Below are 27,109 nucleotides of genomic sequence, written 5' to 3' on the forward strand. Positions count from 1 at the left end.
ATGGTTTGTCACTGCAGCAGCTCAAGTAAGTGCAGTTAGCACCGTAATCCCATGCACCCATGGGGGCAGCTGCATCAAGGGATCTGCCTTACAGGAAGTACTTTCACCTTTCTCCAGAAGTTCTTCAGCTGGGGATGTAATTTTGAAAGTTCCACAGAACCCCAGTCAACCCATCTCCTGGACACCCAAGCCCCACTGCCACTGGCCTTACCTACTTTCTAAGTTGAACTGGCCTGTTGTGGGTCTTCAGCAGATCAGGGTAATTGCAGGCATCCTTTGCTACTGTTTCTGGCCTTCAATTTTCCTCTCCACAGGTGCTAGCAGCCTGGGTTCTGCCAGCAAAACCTGTGTGAATGAAGCCCACAAATAATGCTAAGAATTCAACTTTCCCTATGCAGAGACACATCTGCACTGGAGAAAGGGAGGAAGGACACCATCCCCTGAGCAGAAGTACCCAGAGGCATTATTCCTGTATAATAATAATGCTACCTGAGGTGCTGGGGGACAGTGTTGAAAAGCAGGTTATGCAATGTGATCAAAAGCACTCCTCCCATTGCAGTTTGATGAATGCATGGGGTGGGGCTCCAATCCACTATTTTCTTTCTGGGTTCAGTGCTGCAGCCTTTGTTCCCCAGTTCTCTTCAGCACCTACAACCAAATTGCAGTTCCAAGAAAGAAATACAGAGTTCCCCATGCCCTATAATACCCCTGTGCAAGGCCAAACAGACTATCTTGAACTTTACTGTTTAATCAGACATTGTTTGGTTACTTTGAGTAACAATAAAGTTTGCAAACATATTCAGACAATTTAGATCTGGAATGTATTTCAAGCTATTGTCACCCACAAAACTCAGCCCATTCAGTCCACCTATTATGACCACAATGAGCTTTCATAAAACAGATCAGTCCTCAACTCAACCTAAACCTTTTATATTTTTACATTTTCAGTTCTTACTGAAGAGCTTCAGTACAAAGATTGCCAACAATAATGGCTAAATCTGAGCATTTAGAAATAAATTACTAAGTATAATGGGAAGATATGGATTTAATTTACATTAACCATAAAAAAGGACTGGACTTTAGCCAGCATTCAGATTTATTAACATTCAGAAATGCTGTCACCGCTCATGTGTACATGGGACATTAGTCATGCATTTTGTTAATCTAACATAATATGGAACATAATTTATCAGGACATCAAAATAATAGCTTTTACTCCATTTCCCCATCTCTATGAGGACATGCACAATAGATTCTGAAGCTATACATGCACTCTAGTAGAGCTAATTGAAAATAGATGATACAATTAACCTGCTTCTTAGTGAAAAACATTAACACTTAATGTAAAATTCTAATCACAATAAAAGAGGATAATATTGGAAGGAAATGTGATGTATAATTTAAAATCATCCTGTTTTCTTTCTTACAAAACAACCATAAAAAGCTACAGTTAAAAAAATCAAAAGCATCATAAGAATCAGATGGGCCAGTTTTGCTTACTGTACTTTGATTTTCCATGGGTCTGTGACATTTCAGTCATTTCCAGAAATGATTAAGTACATTCATGATATTTGGGCACAATATAACAGAACTGAACAGGTGGCCATGGTACAAATGAGTTGTAAAGACCATCCATTTACAAGCTACACTGTGCTGTTATGAAAATTAAAATTGCTGCTTAAACCTTCTGCATAGGAATGCATACCAATGATGCAGTCAAACTATCTACTTAATTTTACTCTCTAATCATTCTGTTGACTATGATGAATTTTTAATTCAGTCAATTATCAAAGTCTCTGTGACGGGGTGTGACTCACCACAGCAGTGCCTCCTGCTGACTGTCTTGGTAATTAGCTTTGCGCCCTCTTCTGGTGGTGTCTCACCTGCAGCCACCTCTGCCCTGGACCCAGGTCACTCCAAGGACCATGGCTTCCTTTTCAGGAAAAAGGCCTCTGGCTGTGTCACACTTGGCTTTCCCTCTTCCGGGGGAATGGTAGTCCACCATCCAACCACTTCCTTAGTAGCGAGTGGGAGCAGGGAGGGACGCGGGCCTGTGCAGGTACCCCGTAGATGGCAGCCACATTCTGTGCCCCCTCCATCACCTCAGTTTACTTCCCTTGGCCACTTACCTGCAGCCCCAGCACCTTTTCCACCCTTGTCTTAGGGCTTCAGCAGTTAGCTGGGAGCTCACTCGCTCCCCTTATCCTGCCCAGCAATGCTCTGTCCAAGGTGCTAGCTTTCATCCTCCAGCAAGACTGCCAGTTTTCCCTACTTGAGATCCAGGGAGCAACTGAACTGCTCTGCTCTATAGCCCTAATTATATGGGCAAGCCCAGACCACATTGACTGCTCCTTGCAGCCCTTCTCTAATTGGCTGCCTCCTTCTCAGCCTCCTTAGGGCTCTCTTAATCCCTTATGGGCCAGTGTGGGGAAGACACCACATCAGAGTGTCCAAAACAGTAATTATCCCCCTTTTTTTTTTTTAGAATCAAGTAATTTTTGAACAAGTTCTTCATTAGTAAAAAGCCTCCAGTTGTATTTGCTATTTCTTCAGTTTGAATAAAAAATATGCATGAGGAATGTTGGAAAGACTAAGCCCAAGATGTTGAATGAATAACCGTTTCTTATATGAATTGGGGAGATCACTGTTCTAAAAGACTGCATATGGAATACCACGGAAACCAAATATCACGATAATTCATATAATATAATCCACTTTATATTTAGTTTTTTATGCTGCTTATTTGTATTTTGCTTTTCTCCCAGCTTTACCAATGGAAGTCAATGAAGCCACTTTCTCAATTTAAATAGATTTGGGGCCAAATGTGATTTTACAGTGTTCTTTAAATACTGCCTCAGCTGTGAAAGTTCTCATAATGTACTATGACTTATTTATTACCTTTGAGCCAGGAGCGAGAGGAATGGAGGCTTTGCAGGGTCCTCACTGAAAAAGGTGCAGCTACATTCCTTTGTCCTTCTTGTCTAACTCTTCACAGGTTCCCTCCCACAGAACTGGGGAGGGAGGTTCCAACAGAGAAACTTATAGGATTAACTTCATCTCCTAGCAGCTCAGAAGAGGAAGAGATAGAAAGCCAGAAGGATCTTCTGTCCCTAATTTCTCTCCCTCAAGTATAAAGAGGAAAGGTATGAAGGCACAAAAAACAAGATCCTCAAAGATATCTACGCAAAACGCCCATTGAAATCAATGGGAGTGGAGTGCTGAAACACCATAGAGGATCTGCTTCAAAGAGCCATGGGGAATCTGTACTCCTTTTCCCAAGGTCCATTGAGAAGGGATTTTGGAAGACAGACAGGTCACTTGTGCTGCAGAAGAGTGCAGGATGCTTTTTATGTCCCTGTTCCCCGTCCTTCCCCTCCCACCCCCCTTCCCCGGTCCTAAATTGTACTCCCACACTCCTGCAGAAGAAACAAATATGAAAATAGATGTGAAAAAAGAAGAAATCCCACTTGCAGTGGCAGTTATTGGAGGAGAATATCTAAGAACTTAGTTCAAAACAGATGACAAGCCTGGAACACTGAACCTATTTTTAAAAAGAAAAGACATGAGAAACTGTGTGTGAAATCAATTTGCATTTTCAGAAGACAACCCAATCATTTATAATCTGAGCATCGTTCATAATTAAGTCAAATTATTAGTCTAAAAACAGAATGAAAGTCCCATATGAGTACTTATGCAAGAGCAACACTGGCATACTTAACGTTGTTGAAATTGACTGAAAAGAAGGTAGGGGAAAGATTACTTAAAAGAAAGACAAGCAATTCAGTGCTGCATGTGAGAAAGGAGCAGAATTTAGTGCTAACATAACATTAGTATTGTATTATAAAATTGCACTAAATGACATTAAGCGGGTTTTAAAATGGAAATAATGTTGTGAAATGACTAGCTGTGCATTTTAAATTCAGTGAAAGTAACAACGTGCTTATCACATGAAAAATACAGGTTTATTTCCTTGGCATTCATAAGCAAATATACCAATCCATTTAAGCTTTGTTGAATGTTATCCCACGAGAATGTATAGCTCTGCTACCAACCTAGAATAAAGTAAGAATGACTGGGAAAAAAATTGCTAAAAAAATCCTGCTCTACATTTCAATATAATAAAAATATAATGAATAGAGAGGGTGAATGAATGGGATACATGGTCAATTCAGCAAATATCTTTCTTTATGTATTATAAAAGGTGTCTGGGGCTGCCACCTTAGATTTTGATCCTGCAACCCTTTCTCACATGAGTAGTCTCTGATTTTAGTGGAACTATTCATGTAAGTAAGGATTACAAGATCAGGTCTTTTTGTAGTTTCACTACAGGAAGCACCAGCACCTAAAGTGATACCTCCAAAAATGATGTTACCCTATGAGCCAAATGAAACTGAACTACTGTCATATTTCTCCCAAAAGTATTGTTTTCAGGCATGGGGCTTTACATGGTGACAATCCAAATAATGCTTTGAGCCTTATAGTGGGGCAGTTATGTTAATGAAGTGTGATACAATGACCTATTGTATCTGCAAGAAATTCAAACATGAATGCAATCAAATCCTGCACATCTCATTCAAGACAAAATTCCTATTGACTTTAATGGGAGTTTTGTTTTGAGGAAGGAGTGCATGGCCCCATATTATCCAAGCTCACTGAGTCCTTTCTCAAGGCAGCACTGTTGACTCAGAACCCAATTCAGCAAAGCATGGATAGTATTTAGGAGCCTCAGTCACAGACCAGAACTCCGTTCTGCTAGGTTCTGTACAAACACATAAAAAGGCAGCCTCTTCCCCAGAGGGCATAGAATGAACGTATAAGACAAGAGAAAACACAAGAGACAGACAGATGGGGGAGTACAAGAAACAATGATGCATCCGACGAAGTGGGTATTCACCCACGAAAGCTGATGCTCCAATACATCTGTTAGTCTGCAAGGTGCCACAGGACTCTTTGCCGCTTTTATAGATCCAGACAAACACGGCTATCCGTCTGATAAGAAACAATGAGACTCTATTGATTAGTCTGATTGGCAGTGGCCTCAGCACATTAGAGACGTAACTATTTTCTCAGGGCAAAGGAGAGTTAAGGGAGGTTTTGAAGGACGATTAAGAGTTAGTTTTGCAGATGTTCATGGAGAGATTCTCCCAAGCATGAGGGGCAGCATGAAAGAAAATGTAAAAAGTGGGAAATGGAGGCTGATATCCTGGGTCAATCAGAAGAGGATATATTTTGATACTGAATAAGAGATGGTAAGTCATGAAGGGCCTTGAAAGTGAAGACAAGCATTTATGTGTGATATGATAGAAGAGAGAGAACCAGTGAAAGGATGCAAAGAGAGGGATGACACGGTCAAAGCAACTGTCTAGGAAAACAAACTTTGCAGCAACAGTCCAAATGGATATCACTATGTGCTTATGCCTATTCCCATTTAGCAAAGCACTTTTACATGTGTCAAAGTATAATTAATAGCTGTTCTGTCTTTTGATCTTTGTAAAAGAATATGAAGAGGCCACATGGGTGCAGCTGAGTATTGAATAACCACATTAACAAATGTAAACCCTGTGGCCTGAAGATCTCTAGAGCAGTGTTTCTCAATCTTTTTGATACCAGGCCCTGGTTTGCTACTTTCCTAAACTGTCTCAGAGAAATCTCAGAGACAAGCGCTGGGGTCCACCAACTGGCCGTTGAGATATATTTCTCTAGATGATAAGAAGCTCTGACTGTCATCTACTGTGGATAAGGGGCTTTATTTGCATAACCTTTCTTCCCAGAATTATTTTAGGAGTCACAGTAACTGTACACCAACTCAGAATTGGTTTGATAGAGGAACTGAACTGAAAAAAGGCAGAGTGGAAAATAGAAGCAAAGCTTTTGCCATAAGGTAGAAGTTGGGTCCTTCCTGCTACTGATTCTGTCTCTGCTGAAGATCCTGTGCCAGTGGGAGGACTCTGCTGGAGATTATGTAGAATCAGCTCTTTGTTGAAGCCATGAAGCACAGTAGAGAGCTGAGTGAACTCTTGGAAGTCTTCCCACCCTGTCACTAGATAAAGTTGAAGTCATTGTTCCTGGGTTAGGTGGTGAAGCCTCAGGATGAGGGGACACAGGCCTTCCTGAGTGCACCTCAGGATTCTGGGGGTACACTGCATTGTAAATCCAGGTGTGTGGGACCCATGCTCAGTGTTTCCAGGCCTGTGTTTGAGCATCCACACTGCATTGTAAATTTGAGTTTACAGATGCTGGACCTGGGTCTCATAATAATGCTAATGTGACCATACTGCACAATGCACACTGTAGGAATTACTGTTATAGGTATTAGTAAAACAGCATACCACCAGACACTAATTTAACCATAAATTCCTGTAGTAAGTCTGAAGGCCAACTGGTATTTATATAATTGCTCTAAACACATCTAAAACACTAAATAACAAGCAGTTACTATATCTAAGTAATAATAGACATTCACAAGTATTTGATCAAGATATTCATGAAAGGGCTAAATCCAGGTGTTCTTAGACCCATGTTGGTTGATTCCAACTTGGTCAGGCAGGTGTTAGCAATGAACCTTTCAACCTTTACTCTTTAATGTGCTTCCCAATTGCTAACTTTAGCTAAAAACAAGGTTTTAGCCAGTACAAGGTCACTATTTGAACATGCATAATCCTTCCTTATTATTAACCATCCCTGATAATTAGGGCCTCTTATCAGTTACCTTTCAGGTCTAATTCCTAATTAAAATCACATTCTTTGAAACCCTTCCCACAACTGCTAACAAACCTGTACTTTATGTGACCTACAGACACATGTTTTTTTAAAGTAATTTAACTTTTTATTTTAACTACAAAACACATTTTTCTTCATCCCTACACAGACTTTCTGATTCTGCTCTGCAGCTTGAGCTACATTCACACCACAAAATGACAGGCTTGGACTCAGCGGGACTAGGGCTCATACCCACCCCCACTGGTGGGTCCTAGAACCCATGTCCTGCTTGCGGATGACAACACCTGGCAGAAGGATTACAGCTAATATCTGCGGACTAACTATGCAAGTTCTGTTGCTGTGACTGGTTTCTAGCTGTGTATAAAACAGAAAGTACAGTGATTGCCCTTAGATCAGTGGTTCTCAACTGTGGTCCACTGCTTTTTCAGGGAAAGCCCCTGGCATGCTGGGCCGGTTTGTCTACGTGCTGCGTCCACAGGTTCAGCCAATCGCGGCCCCACTGGCTGCAGTTCACCGCTCCAGGGCAATGGGGGTTGCGGGAAGGGCAACCAGTAAGTCCCTCAGCCTGCACCACTTCCCGCAGCCCCCATTGGCCGGACACAGCGAACCGCGGCCACTGGGAGCCGTGATTGGCCAAACCTGTGGATGTGGCAGGTAAACAAACCAGCCTGGCATGCCAGGGGCTTTCCCTGAATAAGCGATGGACCACAGTTGAGAACCACTGCCCTACAGGGCTCATGACTATTTAAACACATGATATTCTATCCCTGTGCACTACTACAGTGTGTGATATTTTTGAGGCCCTGATTCAAACTGTTCCTATTCAACAAAGTGCTAAGGTCTGATTGACTTTAATGGGACTTAACCATTACCTTAGCGCTTTGCTGAATAGGGAAAGTTTGCTGAGTGCAAATTTAACAGAAGATGTATCATATGTTACTCCAGCCGAGGTAGACCACTAGCTGGAATAATGACACACGATAAACAGCAGCAAAATAGATGGAGGATGGGTATGGTAGAAACTTGAAGAAGCCCATGTGTCTAATTCTTACTAAGGGTCTTCTTTAAACCTAGCAATAAAGGCCACACTGTGGCCCCTAAATCTGGGTGCCCAACTTCAAAGACATGCAGGGAAATTTTCCAAGATCCTATGCTGGCCAACCAATGACTCGATACCAAGATCACAGCCCTTGTTTTAGAGGCTCCATGGAGTGCCTCTACAGTACATGTGAAGAACGTTCAGAAAATAGAAAAAAGTCTCAACCAAGTTCATTTCTGATTTTTGTCAAAATTTTCCTATCAGCTGTCTAGCAATATTTCTCAAGCACTCTCACTTTGAATTTTTGACTCATTTAAGTTGTTATAGCTAAAGAGTTCTTGAACCAGTTTAGAAATAAAAATAAAAAGAATTTGGCTGACAGAAGTTTTTTTGTTTTAAATTGAGAGATGGAATATATTAGTGCAAGCTAATGCTGAGCAAACAATTGCTTCTATAATCACTGAATTACCAGTTGCCTAGCTCATAACACTAAGATTTCTATTTTTTAAAAAAAATATGTATTTGGTTTTTGGGTATCAACAGCAATATATAAACCCCAAATCTCATGTATTGTATCTTTCCTTCTATTTCTCCCACCCACCCAATTTGGCTGGCTACTTACACTGTCTTGCCCACAACTGCACCCACAAATGAGTTCCTTATCAGCCCCCTCTACATTGTAGCCCATAATTGTACAACAAACCATATTTTTAGCCAGTTTGTCAACAAAAATGCTGATTTTTAAAGTGATATGGGGATTCTTACAACTTTTGATGGATGTCTCTTATTACTATGAAAACCTACCACTATGGATTATGCAGTCTCCTAATTCAACTTAATGGGCATCTCCAGGCTATCCCTAGAAAACTGTAAAAATCAAATCTCTCCTATATGTCCATTTGTTGCTTTATAATATGCATTCCTTTCATATCTTTTAATTACTGTTCCTTTTTATATAGTAGCCTGAATTGCCAAATGCTCTCAAGTTATAAGAGGCATAAAAAACTATGTATGCTTGGTCATTGACATATTAGTGTCAAATGAGTAATGCTGAGTTTATACATGTGTTGGCCTGACATCTAGGCTTCCATCTGAATTTTTAAAGGAGACAGTTTTCTCCATATGCATTTTAAATGTGTCAAAATCCAGATTGTGAGTGCATATATCAAATTCACATGGCTTTTAAAATGATAAGATGGATTGTCATGGGCCATGATGTAGATAAATGTATTATACATTTATGGATTACTATATTTTATTTATTATTAAGGTCTGTTCCTAATGCATGTTATATACAGGAATGTCTTCAGAAAATTTAGGATGAATTTTTATTCTTCTTACATTAATTTGTAGGGAGCAGTTTCTATTTTTTTAATATTTTTATTAACTCAAGGCATAAATACAAAAATAAATTCCCTCAATGCAAAGTAAAAACTCTTTTCCTTATCCAGTCACAAGGATGTTTTAGTCCATTAGGGTCATAGATTTATAGCTACCATTACCACAGAAACAGATAAATATTGAAATACTGGCAATAGAGAAAGTTGATGATCTCATTTACTAAGTGAAGATGCCTATTTAAGAGATATTAATATTTTGATAGTAGATCTTGCAGATATTAATAAAATAAAATGCTCTTGTCTGTGCACATTGTAGACTGAAATGAAATAGCCTACAGGATAGACTCTCCAGTGCACTAGCAAGCAGCATACTCCAAGTTGTTTAAACCTTGCTTTTCCCAGGAGAATATCTATTGCTCAAGCAAATTACATGTAATTCTTTAAAAAGTGCTAGAAGTTTATTGAGCATAAAGTAATAATAATAAAGTCAATACTATAAAAGTCTACCAAGATAGAACTGAGATATCAGCTGTAAAAAATGTAGAATCAACTAGAACACTTAAAGGTTATGGACTATCATTTTATTTCCCTGAAAATAGAACTTTGCTTTACTGGAAGAGAAGTGCTTTAATTTTTGATATCTTTCTGTTATAAACTATAATGTACTATAATTGCAATAATGAAAAGTTGGGCAATAACAGAAAGCTCAAAAGAAACAAGAGCATAAACCTAACACATTAGGATTAGAGGAATCAAGAGGCCAGATTTTCTCCTCTTATATCAGTATCACTCCCCTGTGTGACAAAATGAAGAATCAGACTTAATCAATGTAAATGCTTTATAAAACTAATAATTGATTCTTGCACATTGTTGTCTATCCCTTTTTATCTAAAGGGAATTTTAAATATATTGTTTTCAATCTTAAACATTTTGAATGCTATCTATAATGTGTTTATGATGTTATTTGGTAAAGGGATACTTGTTCCTGTAAAACAAGGTTTTAGAGAAGTTGGTAATTACCCCTATATTTAGGTTGCTTCATACTTTCCATTACAGAAGAATCTTGCAGCCCTTTTTCAGAAACTTGAACACCTCTATTGTTTGCAGCAGGCCTTTGAAATTTGGTATGGAGAAAACCCTGGAACCAGAGATATAGGCTTGTCTTTGTCCTGTGAAATTCCAGTGGAAAAGATCTTGACTTCTGGGGTGGGGGGGTGGGGGGGAAGAAATCACTTTTTCTCTTCAGTCATTTGCACTGTCAGCAAAATTTTGGCAGAATGCCAAAATGACTTATTCTGAACATTCTAATCTGTTTGGTTTCACATCACTGCCAAAGCACCACCACTAGCCACAGCTACTGCACTGGAAACTCCAGTAGAAGACAGCCACTGTCGAAAGCCAGGCCAGATACCCCCAATAATGCCCCCCCGGATAAAGTGGCCCATCCCCTCGGTGGGTTACCACATGCAGAAAGAGCTCCCCTCATGTCTGGGGGTTGGGAATGGGACGAACCAAATCAGGTTCTCCCAGCCACCCCAAAGACCTAACATATGACCCTTGCAGCCCATTCCTCACCCTGGAATCAGAGTAGGGTGACCACCTTTTCAAAGGGCAAAAGCAGGACGCATGCAGGAGCCCCACCCTCCTCCATGGCCCAACTCTGCTCCTCCTCTTCCGCTGAGGCTCCGGCCCTGCTCCTCCTCTTCCCTGTGAAGCCCTGCCCCTGGCCAGGTCAGATGCTGGATTTGGGCTGTAATAAGAGTCTCCCAGGTTCTGGGGGGAACCCTGGACCTTCTACCTGCCCCGGCCAGGGGGCTGGGTGGCCCATAAGCTCTGCTCCTCAGGGAATTCTGCCCAGGGCAGGTGGAGGGTCCAGGTCTCCCCACAGTGGCCCAGGCTCCCTGAGCAGCTCTTACCACAGCCGGCCTCCAATTTTTGACCTGGCCAACGGGCTGGCCCTTGGGGAAGGAGGATGAGCAGGGGTGGGGCCTCATATCTAAGGGTTGCTAAGGCCAACCTCAGACCCCCAGTCCACTTCGGGAAGAGGCTGGCACTTCCGTTGAGCCCTGGGCAAGCACAGAGCAGCACTGCAGTGAATCCAGGCCAAATGCTGCCGTGGAGTCATTAAGCCCGGAACTTGAACTCTGCATTTCAGGACTGTCTCGCCCAATTTAAGACAGGTGGTCACCTTAAGTAAGAGTCTTCTCCTGCTGCTAACTGAAGCACCTACTACTCTAGCTCAAGTTGTGTTGCAGAGCAGAAAGCCCTACCGCTCAATGAAGCATCACTGGGGTTGTTATAGTTGTGCATAACTGAACTTGTTTTTATCTGTATCCTTAAAAGCCAGCCACACACACCCCACTTAGGAAATTACATATTCCCCCCCAAAAAACCCACCCTAAAACAAATGAAGAGAACATTAGTTACGTTGCAAAGTGAAGCATTGCAAAGTTAAGAAATGGCAGAATTTGGGATGCACAAGATCCTCAATGAACTACTAAAATGCTCGACAGTAATTACATATAAAAAATCTATTAAAAATATTATTTAGATTGCAATGTTTCTGCCCTCAAATTCTTTTCTGTTACATAGGGGTAAATCCCAGCCAGCAGACTTATTCTGGACATAGTCAGGTTCAATAGAGAAGAGACTTTGGCCCTACTGCTACAATTTAGAAAAACCCAAAATGCAAATGAAATCATTCCCTCTTCAACAAAGCATGTGCTTAACTTTAAACATGTGCTTAAGTCCCATTGTATTTAATGGGAATAAGCACATTGAGTGCTTTGTTTATCAGGGATGTTATGTTGATGGTAAGTAGCATGAAGATTTTCATTTTGCAAAATAGTCCAGTTTAACAAAAGTTGTCAGTTTTCTGCAAAGGCATTCAAAATATTACTTGCAAGCAAGTTACATAGTGGAAGGGATGAGGAGAAAAGGAAATAATGGTATTTGCTGTAGGTAATTGGATTCAGAGAAACAAGGAACTATTTTAGCTTCTGTTGTTCAACAGAATGTTATAAAATGCTCAGTTATAATCCATACGAGCAGTAGTTTAAAGTAATATCATACAAGCTAAAGCTTGTACTTGCTTGTACTTATTTTACCATTGAACAAGTACATCAAAACTGCAGTCAAGATGCAAAATGCCCTTGCAAGTAGTAAACCTGTTCACATCATTGTGCTTTGAATCAGAGAAGCAGGGAGAAAAGCCAGAAATAGCACTAGCATCTAAATCAGGAAGGTCTGGATTAAAGTGCAGAAGGAACCCTCTGTTCAGAGATCTCCACATGGAAGGGAAGCTCAGCTGCTTTTCTGTCACTATCCTTCCCTCCTTTGGACCCTGCATAGTCTCCTCTATAAATTGAGGGACAATTAGAGGCACACCTGTTCTACAGGGGGACAAACCTCACCCCCACAGTGGAACAAACTGAGAGGAACTCTGCAAGGCAATTAACATAGATTTTCTCCCTTGCCCAGTCCAACCAGGGGTTTTACCATGGTACAAGCAGATCCACACCCAATGACATAGCTAGACCTTGGAAACTCCCAACTCACACAGTCTCATTGAAGTCGGACTATAACATGCTACTCAGGAGTATGGGTTGCATGTTCAGCATCTATACAAAGGTATATAATATCAAACAAAACCTTCATGAATGTTGTACGGCTTTGTGCAATTGCCAGTCAGTTTGGTGATCTTGCCACATGTTGTTTGGCTCTGTGCTAAAGGAAGGGAAAGAGAATTTAGAGCACAGAAATTATTTTTTTTCTTTTTTCCTCTTTTTACTGCTCTCCTCTTATCTCTTCTCATTTTTCCTTCATCCTTCTTCCTGATGAGTCAGTACCAGAAATTAATTTCAGGATAACAAGTCTAGGAACTAAAAGCCAGAAGTTCAATACTTGGAGAAAAAGCCCCATGTGGGCTTTGAGGTGCACTTACCTCTAGGTCTTCAAGACACAGTGCATGGGGACACAATGACTACAATAGCTGGTGAATAGTATATGGATTCTATATGTCTTCTCATAAATTGCACTTTTAGCCTTCTAAATCTAGGGGGAAATGGCTCTCAATACTTTCTGAATGGGTAACATTTTCCTTTCATGGCCTATGTGTGCAATATCTTAAAAAAAATCAGACTCAGACACATAAGTGCCGACTCTATGGGTGCTCTGGGGCTCAAGCATCCACTGAAAAAAAAAATAGAGGGTGCTTAGTATTCGCAGAGCTGGATTAATCTTTTGTGGGCCCCAACCCCAGACCTTTACCCCACCCAACTCACCCCAAAGCCCAAGGCCTCTTCCCCCTGAAACCCCACCCACCTCTCACATTGGAGGGAGGGGACAGAGGAACATCCACCAGCAAAAACACAGCTCAGCACCTGTGCTCAGACAGGCCTATTTCTCAATAAGCACCAATATTCAATCATTAAAAAAACTCCCTAAGCCTTCACATAGCTCACCCTTGTAAATTTTTTAGACAACCACAATGCCCATTGATGTTTCATTTCACAATCTTTATAAGAAACTTTATAAGAAATCTTTAATTTTCAATTCTCTTGTTAAAAAAATAAGAAAATTGTACAGCCCCAGCTTCCCTCTTAAATTTTCAGACACCACAGTACCCCTTTTCTGATTTTTTGTAAATCTTTCCCTTTACCCCTCCCAAAAACCACTACCATAGACAGTAATCATAGCAAATGGCTTGATCATTGCAATCGTCTGACAGTGATGCTATTTATAATCTTTCCTTACACTTGCAAAGGGAAAATGTAGGTTTTTAATTTCAATACACCACTCTGCCTTACTGTTTGTGCATCTGCTATCTGTATTAGAAACCCTCTCAATTAAATCATTCAAAATTGAGCATACAAAGCACTGAATAATATGCTGTACTGTAATATAATGTACAGTAAGGAACAAGACAATTGAATAAATACTTGAACAGTCCTTGCTTATTTCTGGGATTGTCTGTTTTTGATCCAAACCTGGTTTTCGTTTACAGAAGTGTTCATTTCATTTGTGTTTGTGTGTACCCCAGTGTACATGTGGGGTGAAGTACTGGCCCTGTTAAAGTCAATGGCAAAACTCCCATTGATAAGGCGAGCATTTCACCCTGGGTCTTTCTATTTGTAATCTAGTTTCGATTTTTAGGTTAGGGCAAATAGTTGACCATGACTACCCCATTTGGAGTTGTATACAGTTATGACATCAGGGGCAGGATTTAGAACCCTAAGTTCATAGGTCATGTAAATCTCTGGGTATCCACCGAAGAAAAGGGTCTCTACATAGCTCCCTAGACTACAAGAAGTCCATTCTATCATGTCTTCCTTATCAACTCCTCTCAGCGAGGGTAGGCAGCAGTGTAAAACAAGTTACCGCTGCTATAAGCAACAAAGAAATTTCTGGATGGGCATGTAACATGCCACACAGTGTAGTTATTCACTAGATTTTTTTTCTGACCACTCTAAGTAGCTGATGAGGCCAAAAATGTGAACTGATTTCTGGAGAGCGTGGAATTGGAAGTACCAGGCAAGAAGACACTGCTATTCATTCAGCATAACCTCCAATTTTGGCACAATTTGCAGTTCTCCTTATTGCACAATGGAGAGTAAATGTGACCCAGTATATGTGTAATACAACATTAGTTTTACATATATCTATTTAATCTCTTGTTGATCCTGCAAGGTGCTGAGCACTCACATTGTATTGACTAGAACAGGAGCTGAAGTTCCTCAGCCTTTCCCAGGATCAGGGCTTTTATTCCCAATTATTTTGCTTTGCCTGTAGTAGATTTCCCTCAGGTTTTTTGCCCTTTGCATGGTGTATGAGTTGCAGTAGTATTTTTAACGCTATCTGTCTAATTCTGAGTGATTGATTGTTTTCATCAGGGGTTGGCTGCTTTCCCGTAATTATTTGTGTTCTTCACCAGACCTTTATGATGTGTCATTACCACTCTTGCAAAGGTAACCTTCAATCACTGCAGCTCCATTTCCTCCCACTGGTGTTTAATATTTCTGCTGATGTTCTGCACTGTGTTAATATTTAAAGTAAATCTTGACCCTGGGTGTTGGATTGAAGGTGAGAAGCTTTAATTAAAAATGGTTTCATCTTGCATTGTAGGCATTCTCTTCAAAAAAGGGAGGCATGAAACAGGTATATTAGAGTATAGAGATCTGCAGAAAACACGTATCTAAGTGTGCTGATATAGGAAGAGAACTCCCAGCATGTAGACACTTCTTCAAAATACACCTCTTAAAACAAGCATCTTACCATACCTCTTCTGTTGAGCCACCCGCAGAAGTTTGTTATGCCTTCTAAATGGGCCACAGACAAGAGGGCAGATCCTCAGCTGGTGTCAGTTATCCTAGCTCCATTGACTGAACTCAGTGGAACTATGACAATTGACACTAGTAGAGGCCCTACCCAGGATCAGTTTTTTCTTATACACACAAGTAAATGAAAGCTGTGCTTATATCTCAGAGGGCAAATTTGGTCCCACACTAAATGTTTCCTTAAGCAGCATTTCTCCACAACTCACTCTGTCTGTTCAATGTCTGGAAAGCCCCAAATATATTCCTGCACTTGGACAAATCTCTGCACAATTTGAGCCCAGCAAAAAAGCCAAATATTTTGAAATATGGGCTTCTCTCAGTTTTAAAGGAAACCAGTGTATATCTATATCATGAACATTTTCTAATGGAAAAGATATAATATTTACCTTTTAAACTTTCTTCTTTAAAAAGGTAACCCCATTTTAAAACAAGTAAGAAGTTATAGCTGACCAACATGCATTAGCGTTCTTGAATTTACTGTACTTTATAAAACAAACAAAAACTTTGACCTCTCAATCATTAAAGCTGTTGGTAAGATAAATTACTGCAGAAAATGGTTTGTAGCTTTTAGTGAAAGTATGATCACAAGTGAAACTTAATTAATGTCTTTGGTAAATGCTGAGTGGATTTCAATGTATTGCTATTATAAGTATTTTCTGAAAAAGAACAGCATTAGAAGATATGGTTAATAATGCCCTGATTCTGCAAGGCGTATGCCTATCTTTAAGCATATGAATAGTTCCATTGACTCTATTGAACCCAATAGGATTATTCATATGCTTAAAGTTAGCCATATACTTAAATGCCTTGCTGAATAAGAACCCTCTGTGCCTCTCTTATCCTAATAGCATGATTTCACTCTCTCATACTACTTCAGTGTCAGGATTGAGTATCTGAGGGAATACCTGTGGACAGCTAGGTAGTCTAGGTAATTCAGTATTTGCTTGCCCATCTGTAATAACTATGCTATTTATAACAAAAGACAAGGACACTATGACTGTGATTCTATGTACAGGCAAACACCTTCAAAAGTAAATAAAGTTTCCACTGATGACAGATAGCACATTTTCTGACTATGACAGATAGCCATTCTCCGTATTTTCTATATATCTACTGTACAAATTCTATTTCATCAGCCTGATAAGAAAAAGTGATAGCAGATAGAAATCTGTGTCAACACAAAGTAAATTAAAAATCCGTGCCTTTCATCTGATAGTATCTTTTTATATATCGTAATTTCTTTGGCTAATGTTCTCTGTTTTACTTCAAAAGGTTATAGAAAAAGGGTGGGTGATGGATGATAAAGGAAACAGGCAACGCTGCACACAAGGGCACAACATAAAGTGTAGCAATAAAGGAGCTGTTCTAGAATGTATTATAAACTCTATTATCATTTTTCCACAAGTCATACATCACTGGTTACTGTAGGAAAGCTAGAGTTTAAGTTGCAAGACAAAATGTCTGTAGAAACACAAGGGCCAGGGTTGCCTATTTCCCACTAAGTATGATGATTAATGTCAATGATGTCTGAATATTTCATACTTTTACTACTTCTGCATTAAACGTGACCTGATTCACTCCATAAACTTTTTTTTCAAACAAAACAAGACACATTGGATACATTTCAAACACAATGAATGGAAAAAATATATACACAATTCCTATAAACAGCAAGATTTGTTTAGCTAATTCTGCACTTTTTCAATGAAAATCTACCTTCAAGGTCTCATAAAAGACCATAAGTGAAATCCGTGAAACTGATAGGTGTTTTAGTGAGGCCAGGATTTCAACCCACGAACAGAAGACAATTTGATTACTCACGTGCCTAACATTAGGCACTTGCTTAAGTACTGATTGCTTATTGATTTGGAGCCCATAGTTATGCCCAATCACAGACTGTCACAGACAAAAAGAAAAGGAGTACTTGTGGCACCTTAGAGACTAACAAATTTATTAGAGCATAAGCTTTCGTGAGCTACAGCTCACTTCATCGGATGCATTTGGTGGAAAAAACAGAGGAGAGATTTATATACACACACACAGAGAACATGAAACAATGGGTTTATCATACACACTGTAAGGAGAGTGATCACTTAAGATAAGCCATCACCAACAGCAGGGGGGGGAAGGAGGAAAACCTTTCATGGTGACAAGCAGGTAGGCTAATTCCAGCAGTTAACAAGAATATCAGAGGAACAGTGGGGGGTGGGGTGGGAGGGAGAAATACCATGGGGAAATAGTTTTACTTTGTGTAATGACTCATCCATTCCCAGTCTCTATTCAAGCCTAAGTTAATTGTATCCAGTTTGCAAATTAATTCCAATTCAGCAGTCTCTCGTTGGAGTCTGTACACCACACAACAGAACCACTAACCCAGGAACCTATCCTTGCAACAAAGCCCGTTGCCAACTCTGTCCACATATCTATTCAGGGGATACCATCATAGGGCCTAATCACATCAGCCACACTATCAGAGGCTCGTTCACCTGCGCATCTACCAATGTGATATATGCCATCATGTGCCAGCAATGCCCCTCTGCCATGTACATTGGCCAAACTGGACAGTCTCTACGTAAAAGAATGAATGGACACAAATCAGACGTCAAGAATTATAACATTCAAAAACCAGTTGGAGAACACTTCAATCTCTCTGGTCACTCGATCACAGACCTAAGAGTGGCTATACTTCAACAAAAAAGCTTCAAAAACAGACTCCAACGAGAGACTGCTGAATTGGAATTAATTTGCAAACTGGATACAATTAACTTAGGCTTGAATAGAGACTGGGAATGGATGAGTCATTACACAAAGTAAAACTATTTCCCCATGGTATTTCTCCCTCCCACCCCACCCCCCACTGTTCCTCTGATATTCTTGTTAACTGCTGGAATTAGCCTACCTGCTTGTCACCATGAAAGGTTTTCCTCCTTCCCCCCCCTGCTGTTGGTGATGGCTTATCTTAAGTGATCACTCTCCTTACAGTGTGTATGATAAACCCATTGTTTCATGTTCTCTGTGTGTGTGTATATAAATCTCTCCTCTGTTTTTTCCACCAAATGCATCCGATGAAGTGAGCTGTAGCTCACGAAAGCTTATGCTCTAATAAATTTGTTAGTCTCTAAGGTGCCACAAGTACTCCTTTTCTTTTTGCGAATACAGACTAACACGGCTGCTACTCTGAAACCTGTGATTATGCAAGGCACTGAATTTAGCCGTATAGAGTGGAAATCTGTCAACTTCATGAAAAAACTCGCACAGATACAGACAGACATCATCTTCCTCTCCAAATGCAAACAGATGGACATCATACCGAAAGGACTGAAGGTAAAAAATCCATTACAATCTACATACCACACAGACTATGCTGACAGCTTGTGCCACACACTCTCAAGGAAACTGCGGAACCACCTGATCAACATCCTCTACAGCAAACAGGGAAAGATTAAGAATGAGCTCTCAAAACTGGATACTCTCATAAAGAACCAACCTTCCACACAAACTTCCTCGTGGCTGGACTTTACAAAAACTAGACAAGCCATTTACAAAACACACTTTGATTCTCTACAAAAGAAAAAGGACACTAAGCTATCTAAACTACTATATGCCACAAGGGGCCACAACAATGGTTCCCGTAACCCACCCAGCAATATTGTTAATCTATCCAACTATACTCTTAGCCCAGCGGAAGAATCTGTCCTATCTCGGGGCCTCTCCTTTTGCCCCTCCACCCCCACGAACATGATACAGTTCTGTGGTGACCTAGAATCCTATTTTCGACGTCTCAGACTCAAGGAATATTTCCAACACACCTCTGACCAACATATTAACCCACAGAGACCTTCCTGCCAACACTACAAAAAGAAGGATTCTAGGTGGACTCCTCCTGAAGGTCGAAACAGCAGCCTGGATTTCTACATAGACTGCTTCCGCCGACGTGCACGAGCTGAAATTGTGGAAAAGCAGCATCGCTTACCCCATAACCTCAGCCATGCAGAACACAGTGCCATCCACAGCCTCAGAAACAACTCTGACATCATAATCAAAAAGGCTGACAAAGGAGGTGCTGTCGTCATCATGAATAGGTCAGAGTATGAACAAGAGGCTACTAGGCAGCTCTCCAACACCACTTTCTACAAGCCATTACCCTCTGATCCCACTGAGAGTTACCAAAAGAAACTACAGCATTTGCTCAAGAAACTCCCTGAAAAAGCACAAGAACAAATCCGCACAGACACACCCCTGGAGCCAGGACCTGGGGTATTCTATCTGCTACCCAAGATCCATAAACCTGGAAATCCTGGACGCCCCATCATCTCAGGCATTGGCACCCTGACAGCAGGATTGTCTGGCTATGTAGACTCCCTCCTCAGGCCCTTCGTTACCAGCACTCCCAGCTATCTTCGAGACACCACCGATTTCCTGAGGAAACTACAGTCCATTGGTGATCTTCCTAAAAACACCATCCTAGCCACTATGGATGTAGAAGCCCTCTACACCAACATTCCACACAAAGATGGACTACAAGCCGTCAGGAACAGTATCCCCGATACTGTCACGGCTAACCTGGTGGCAGAACTTTGTGACTTTGTCCTGACCCATAACTATTTCACATTTTGTGACAATGTATACCTTCAAATCAGCGGCACTGCGATGGGTACCCGCATGGCCCCACAGTATGCCAACATTTTTATGGCTGACTTAGAACAACGCTTCCTCAGCTCTCGTTCCCTAATGCCCCTACTCTACTTGCGCTACATTGATGACATCTTCATCATCTGGACCCATGGAAAAGAAGCTCTTGAGGAATTCCACCATGATTTCAACAATTTCCATCCCACCATCAACCTCAGCCTGGACCAGTCCACACAAGAGATCCACTTCCTGGACACTACGGTGCTAATAAGCGATGGTCACATAAACACCACCCTATATCGGAAACCTACTGACCGCTATTCCTACCTACATGCCTCTAGCTTTCATCCAGATCATACCACTCGATCCATTGTCTACAGCCAAGCGCTACGATATAACCGCATTTGCTCCAACCCCTCAGACAGAGACAAACACCTACAAGATCTCTATCATGCATTCCTACAACTACAGTACCCACCTGCTGAAGTGAAGAAACAGATTGACAGAGCCAGAAGAGTACCCAGAAGTCACCTACTACAGGACAGGCCCAACAAAGAAAACAACAGAACGCCACTAGCCATCACCTTCAGCCCCCAACTAAAACCCCTCCAACGCATCATCAAGGATCTACAACCTATCCTGAAGGACGAGCCATCGCTCTCTCAGATCTTGGGAGACAGACCAGTCCTTGCTTACAGACAGCCCCCCAATCTGAAGCAAATACTCACCAGCAACCACACACCACACAACAGAACCACTAACCCAGGAACCTATCCTTGCAACAAAGCCCGTTGCCAACTCTGTCCACATATCTATTCAGGGGATACCATCATAGGGCCTAATCACATCAGCCACACTATCAGAGGCTCGTTCACCTGCGCATCTACCAATGTGATATATGCCATCATGTGCCAGCAATGCCCCTCTGCCATGTACATTGGCCAAACTGGACAGTCTCTACGTAAAAGAATGAATGGACACAAATCAGACGTCAAGAATTATAACATTCAAAAACCAGTTGGAGAACACTTCAATCTCTCTGGTCACTCGATCACAGACCTAAGAGTGGCTATACTTCAACAAAAAAGCTTCAAAAACAGACTCCAACGAGAGACTGCTGAATTGGAATTAATTTGCAAACTGGATACAATTAACTTAGGCTTGAATAGAGACTGGGAATGGATGAGTCATTACACAAAGTAAAACTATTTCCCCATGGTATTTCTCCCTCCCACCCCACCCCCCACTGTTCCTCTGATATTCTTGTTAACTGCTGGAATTAGCCTACCTGCTTGTCACCATGAAAGGTTTTCCTCCTTCCCCCCCCTGCTGTTGGTGATGGCTTATCTTAAGTGATCACTCTCCTTACAGTGTGTATGATAAACCCATTGTTTCATGTTCTCTGTGTGTGTGTATATAAATCTCTCCTCTGTTTTTTCCACCAAATGCATCCGATGAAGTGAGCTGTAGCTCACGAAAGCTTATGCTCTAATAAATTTGTTAGTCTCTAAGGTGCCACAAGTACTCCTTTTCTTTTTGCGAATACAGACTAACACGGCTGCTACTCTGAAACCTGTGATTATGCAAGGCACTGAATTTAGCCGTATAGAGTGGAAATCTGTCAACTTCATGAAAAAACTCGCACAGATACAGACAGACATCATCTTCCTCTCCAAATGCAAACAGATGGACATCATACCGAAAGGACTGAAGGTAAAAAATCCATTACAATCTACATACCACACAGACTATGCTGACAGCTTGTGCCACACACTCTCAAGGAAACTGCGGAACCACCTGATCAACATCCTCTACAGCAAACAGGGAAAGATTAAGAATGAGCTCTCAAAACTGGATACTCTCATAAAGAACCAACCTTCCACACAAACTTCCTCGTGGCTGGACTTTACAAAAACTAGACAAGCCATTTACAAAACACACTTTGATTCTCTACAAAAGAAAAAGGACACTAAGCTATCTAAACTACTATATGCCACAAGGGGCCACAACAATGGTTCCCGTAACCCACCCAGCAATATTGTTAATCTATCCAACTATACTCTTAGCCCAGCGGAAGAATCTGTCCTATCTCGGGGCCTCTCCTTTTGCCCCTCCACCCCCACGAACATGATACAGTTCTGTGGTGACCTAGAATCCTATTTTCGACGTCTCAGACTCAAGGAATATTTCCAACACACCTCTGACCAACATATTAACCCACAGAGACCTTCCTGCCAACACTACAAAAAGAAGGATTCTAGGTGGACTCCTCCTGAAGGTCGAAACAGCAGCCTGGATTTCTACATAGACTGCTTCCGCCGACGTGCACGAGCTGAAATTGTGGAAAAGCAGCATCGCTTACCCCATAACCTCAGCCATGCAGAACACAGTGCCATCCACAGCCTCAGAAACAACTCTGACATCATAATCAAAAAGGCTGACAAAGGAGGTGCTGTCGTCATCATGAATAGGTCAGAGTATGAACAAGAGGCTACTAGGCAGCTCTCCAACACCACTTTCTACAAGCCATTACCCTCTGATCCCACTGAGAGTTACCAAAAGAAACTACAGCATTTGCTCAAGAAACTCCCTGAAAAAGCACAAGAACAAATCCGCACAGACACACCCCTGGAGCCAGGACCTGGGGTATTCTATCTGCTACCCAAGATCCATAAACCTGGAAATCCTGGACGCCCCATCATCTCAGGCATTGGCACCCTGACAGCAGGATTGTCTGGCTATGTAGACTCCCTCCTCAGGCCCTTCGTTACCAGCACTCCCAGCTATCTTCGAGACACCACCGATTTCCTGAGGAAACTACAGTCCATTGGTGATCTTCCTAAAAACACCATCCTAGCCACTATGGATGTAGAAGCCCTCTACACCAACATTCCACACAAAGATGGACTACAAGCCGTCAGGAACAGTATCCCCGATACTGTCACGGCTAACCTGGTGGCAGAACTTTGTGACTTTGTCCTGACCCATAACTATTTCACATTTTGTGACAATGTATACCTTCAAATCAGCGGCACTGCGATGGGTACCCGCATGGCCCCACAGTATGCCAACATTTTTATGGCTGACTTAGAACAACGCTTCCTCAGCTCTCGTTCCCTAATGCCCCTACTCTACTTGCGCTACATTGATGACATCTTCATCATCTGGACCCATGGAAAAGAAGCTCTTGAGGAATTCCACCATGATTTCAACAATTTCCATCCCACCATCAACCTCAGCCTGGACCAGTCCACACAAGAGATCCACTTCCTGGACACTACGGTGCTAATAAGCGATGGTCACATAAACACCACCCTATATCGGAAACCTACTGACCGCTATTCCTACCTACATGCCTCTAGCTTTCATCCAGATCATACCACTCGATCCATTGTCTACAGCCAAGCGCTACGATATAACCGCATTTGCTCCAACCCCTCAGACAGAGACAAACACCTACAAGATCTCTATCATGCATTCCTACAACTACAGTACCCACCTGCTGAAGTGAAGAAACAGATTGACAGAGCCAGAAGAGTACCCAGAAGTCACCTACTACAGGACAGGCCCAACAAAGAAAACAACAGAACGCCACTAGCCATCACCTTCAGCCCCCAACTAAAACCCCTCCAACGCATCATCAAGGATCTACAACCTATCCTGAAGGACGAGCCATCGCTCTCTCAGATCTTGGGAGACAGACCAGTCCTTGCTTACAGACAGCCCCCCAATCTGAAGCAAATACTCACCAGCAACCACACACCACACAACAGAACCACTAACCCAGGAACCTATCCTTGCAACAAAGCCCGTTGCCAACTCTGTCCACATATCTATTCAGGGGATACCATCATAGGGCCTAATCACATCAGCCACACTATCAGAGGCTCGTTCACCTGCGCATCTACCAATGTGATATATGCCATCATGTGCCAGCAATGCCCCTCTGCCATGTACATTGGCCAAACTGGACAGTCTCTACGTAAAAGAATGAATGGACACAAATCAGACGTCAAGAATTATAACATTCAAAAACCAGTTGGAGAACACTTCAATCTCTCTGGTCACTCGATCACAGACCTAAGAGTGGCTATACTTCAACAAAAAAGCTTCAAAAACAGACTCCAACGAGAGACTGCTGAATTGGAATTAATTTGCAAACTGGATACAATTAACTTAGGCTTGAATAGAGACTGGGAATGGATGAGTCATTACACAAAGTAAAACTATTTCCCCATGGTATTTCTCCCTCCCACCCCACCCCCCACTGTTCCTCTGATATTCTTGTTAACTGCTGGAATTAGCCTACCTGCTTGTCACCATGAAAGGTTTTCCTCCTTCCCCCCCCTGCTGTTGGTGATGGCTTATCTTAAGTGATCACTCTCCTTACAGTGTGTATGATAAACCCATTGTTTCATGTTCTCTGTGTGTGTGTATATAAATCTCTCCTCTGTTTTTTCCACCAAATGCATCCGATGAAGTGAGCTGTAGCTCACGAAAGCTTATGCTCTAATAAATTTGTTAGTCTCTAAGGTGCCACAAGTACTCCTTTTCTTTTTGCGAATACAGACTAACACGGCTGCTACTCTGAAACCTGTCACAGACAAAGATGCTTGGAAAAAGCAAATACCAAACGCTATATGGTATTTGAAAAATCAAGTGTTCTGTTAAGATCACTACTGACTTTGACTCTGAATGGATGGAAATACTACATGGTGCCTCTAAAAATAGAAATATCAATAAATAGAAACAAATGTTTTATTATTCAGATGATTTTTAAGAAATCAATTCCATCATAATAATCTTACAATCAAACCTCTAGTTGTACAGATGATTTGTATATTACCTTGTGTTACTGTATATAAACATTCAGACATACTGGACTGAAAAAATGGTAAATAAATGGTAACCTCCTTGGCATTTCTGAAAAGCATAATATATAAAATACATATTCATAGACGAAAAAGAGGAAAGCAGATATGAATAGAGAAATAAGGGATTGTGTGTGTTTTGATACTGTCATGTGCGGAAACCTACTGCAATTATCACTTACATTTTTAAAAAGTGTGAATTTAGTGTTTGTGCAAGATGCTGGATTGACAGATCTGAAGGCCTTGATCCACCAGTAGGTACAATATATGTTCTTTCATTGCCCCAAAGTGACTTGCTCATGTAACTCTCCCTGCTCTGCAGTAAAAGTCCCTAGGTGTGAAAGGGCAGTTTAATTTCTATAGCCATTGAGCCCTTGGGCCAGCAGTAACTGGCCCTAACAGCTGAAGAATAAGGTAGGCTTTAAGGCCACAAATGAGCAAAGCACTTAAACATGTGATTAGCTATAAAATGTATTCAACTCTCAATAACTTTAATGTACTTTGCTAAATAAGGATGGTCTGCTTAATCAGTACCTAAAGCAGATTCTTTGTATTTTTGAAGACCAAAAGCCTGATTCAAACCCATTGATGTCACAGGGAATCTTTATCTTGACTTCAATGGACATTGGATCAGGCCTTAAATTACCAACATACCCTTATGGAAATGCCTTATAGACCCAATAGGCTACTACAGAAATTAAATATAATTATATAGAAATAAGTGAAAACATAATATTTAATATGGAATCCTATCTCAGTTAAACCAATCTATAGAATTCTACAGCAAAGTCCAAAGAAAAGGTTATTATTGGCTATTCAATTCATTAGGAATTTTCTATATTGGTAGGTTTCAGAGTAGCAGCCGTGTTAGTCTGTATTCGCAAAAAGAAAAGGAGTACTCTAAGGTGCCACAAGTACTCATTTTCTATAATGGTAGTTTTTCAGTAGACAAATAACCAGTCTTAAAAAGGAATAATTCAGTATAATATGCAAAAAGTTAAAATACAAGTGTGTGATTATGTCTACACTGTGACAAAAAGCCAGCAGCACAGCAGCTGGCCTGGGCTTCATGGCTATAAAACTGCAGTGTAGACATTTGGGTTCAGGCTGGAGTCCAGGCTCTGGAGCCCTCCTCTCTTACAGGCTCTCAAAGCCCAGGCTCCAGCCAGTGGTGCTGGAACTAAGGGTGCTCGGGGTGCTGCCATACCTCCTGGCTTGAAGTAGTAATAACGAATACCAAATACATGGTTTCCATGGTTTTCATCATTGGTACCCCATTATAAAAATTGTTCCTGCAACCCTGGCTCCAGCCAGAGCCCAAACATCTGCACTGCCATTTTATAGTCTTACAGCCAGAATCCTACAAACTGAAGTCAATTGACCTGGGCCAGAAGTGGGTCTTATATTTGCAGTGTAGACATACCCTGAGTGTCAATAAATGACAAGGATGAGAATAAAATAAGTGAGACACAGGACTGTATGTTTCATTATGTATGAACTACTGTAGCAGTACAAGTGCCAACTTTCGTGTTTCCATAAAAAAATGCAGGACAGATTCTTACAACTACAATATATTGTACAATGCATTTTAGTGAGTGGTGAACTTCAGAAATGTCTTACCACAGAAAATGAAGATATCCATCAATGAGTGAGACTTTTCAATGTCTGTCACATCCCTAAAAATTCATAGTCTTTTTCATCCTGTTGCACTAATAATTACCTTTGTAGGAAACTCCTTTAGAATTGTATAGGACTTACACTTTACATAGAATTTCCTTATTTTAAACCATCCTATCAAACAAGAACTTATATACCTGATATACAATCCTAAAGGAAGATTCAAAACACCTATATCAGGAAATCAAAAATTTTATTAATCAAATTTTCAAATTTCTCCAAGCATGAAAAGTGGAGTGTGCAAATTGGAGAATCCAGCTTTCAAGGATCTTCTTATAGAGCCCTATTGGATTCAGCCATATTATATAGGGCTTTATTCTACAAAGGGACTTTTTCATTGCTTAACACCCTGAGTCAGGATAAAGCTTATTTGTATGTTACAGGCTGTGATAAAAGAGAGTGGGGATAGCTTCCTTTTGTGGACACCCAGCCAGCCAGTTAGCTATAAAATCCCTCTTAGTAGCTGTTCTCTACTTGCTTTACTTGTAAAGGATT

General features: G+C 41.1%; 1 long non-coding RNA gene across 1 annotated transcript; it reads left to right on the forward strand.

Annotated features, from left to right (window-relative positions):
• The first annotated feature begins 620 nt into the window (after window positions 1–620).
• Window positions 621–27,109, forward strand: LOC122459682. The gene is made up of 4 exons (XR_006280506.1): window positions 621–634; window positions 16,358–16,362; window positions 16,714–16,720; window positions 26,973–27,109. It is a non-coding gene; the product is annotated as an uncharacterized LOC122459682 (long non-coding RNA).

This window comes from Dermochelys coriacea, chromosome 3 (assembly GCF_009764565.3).
Source record: "Dermochelys coriacea isolate rDerCor1 chromosome 3, rDerCor1.pri.v4, whole genome shotgun sequence".
NCBI lineage: Eukaryota > Metazoa > Chordata > Testudines > Dermochelyidae > Dermochelys > Dermochelys coriacea.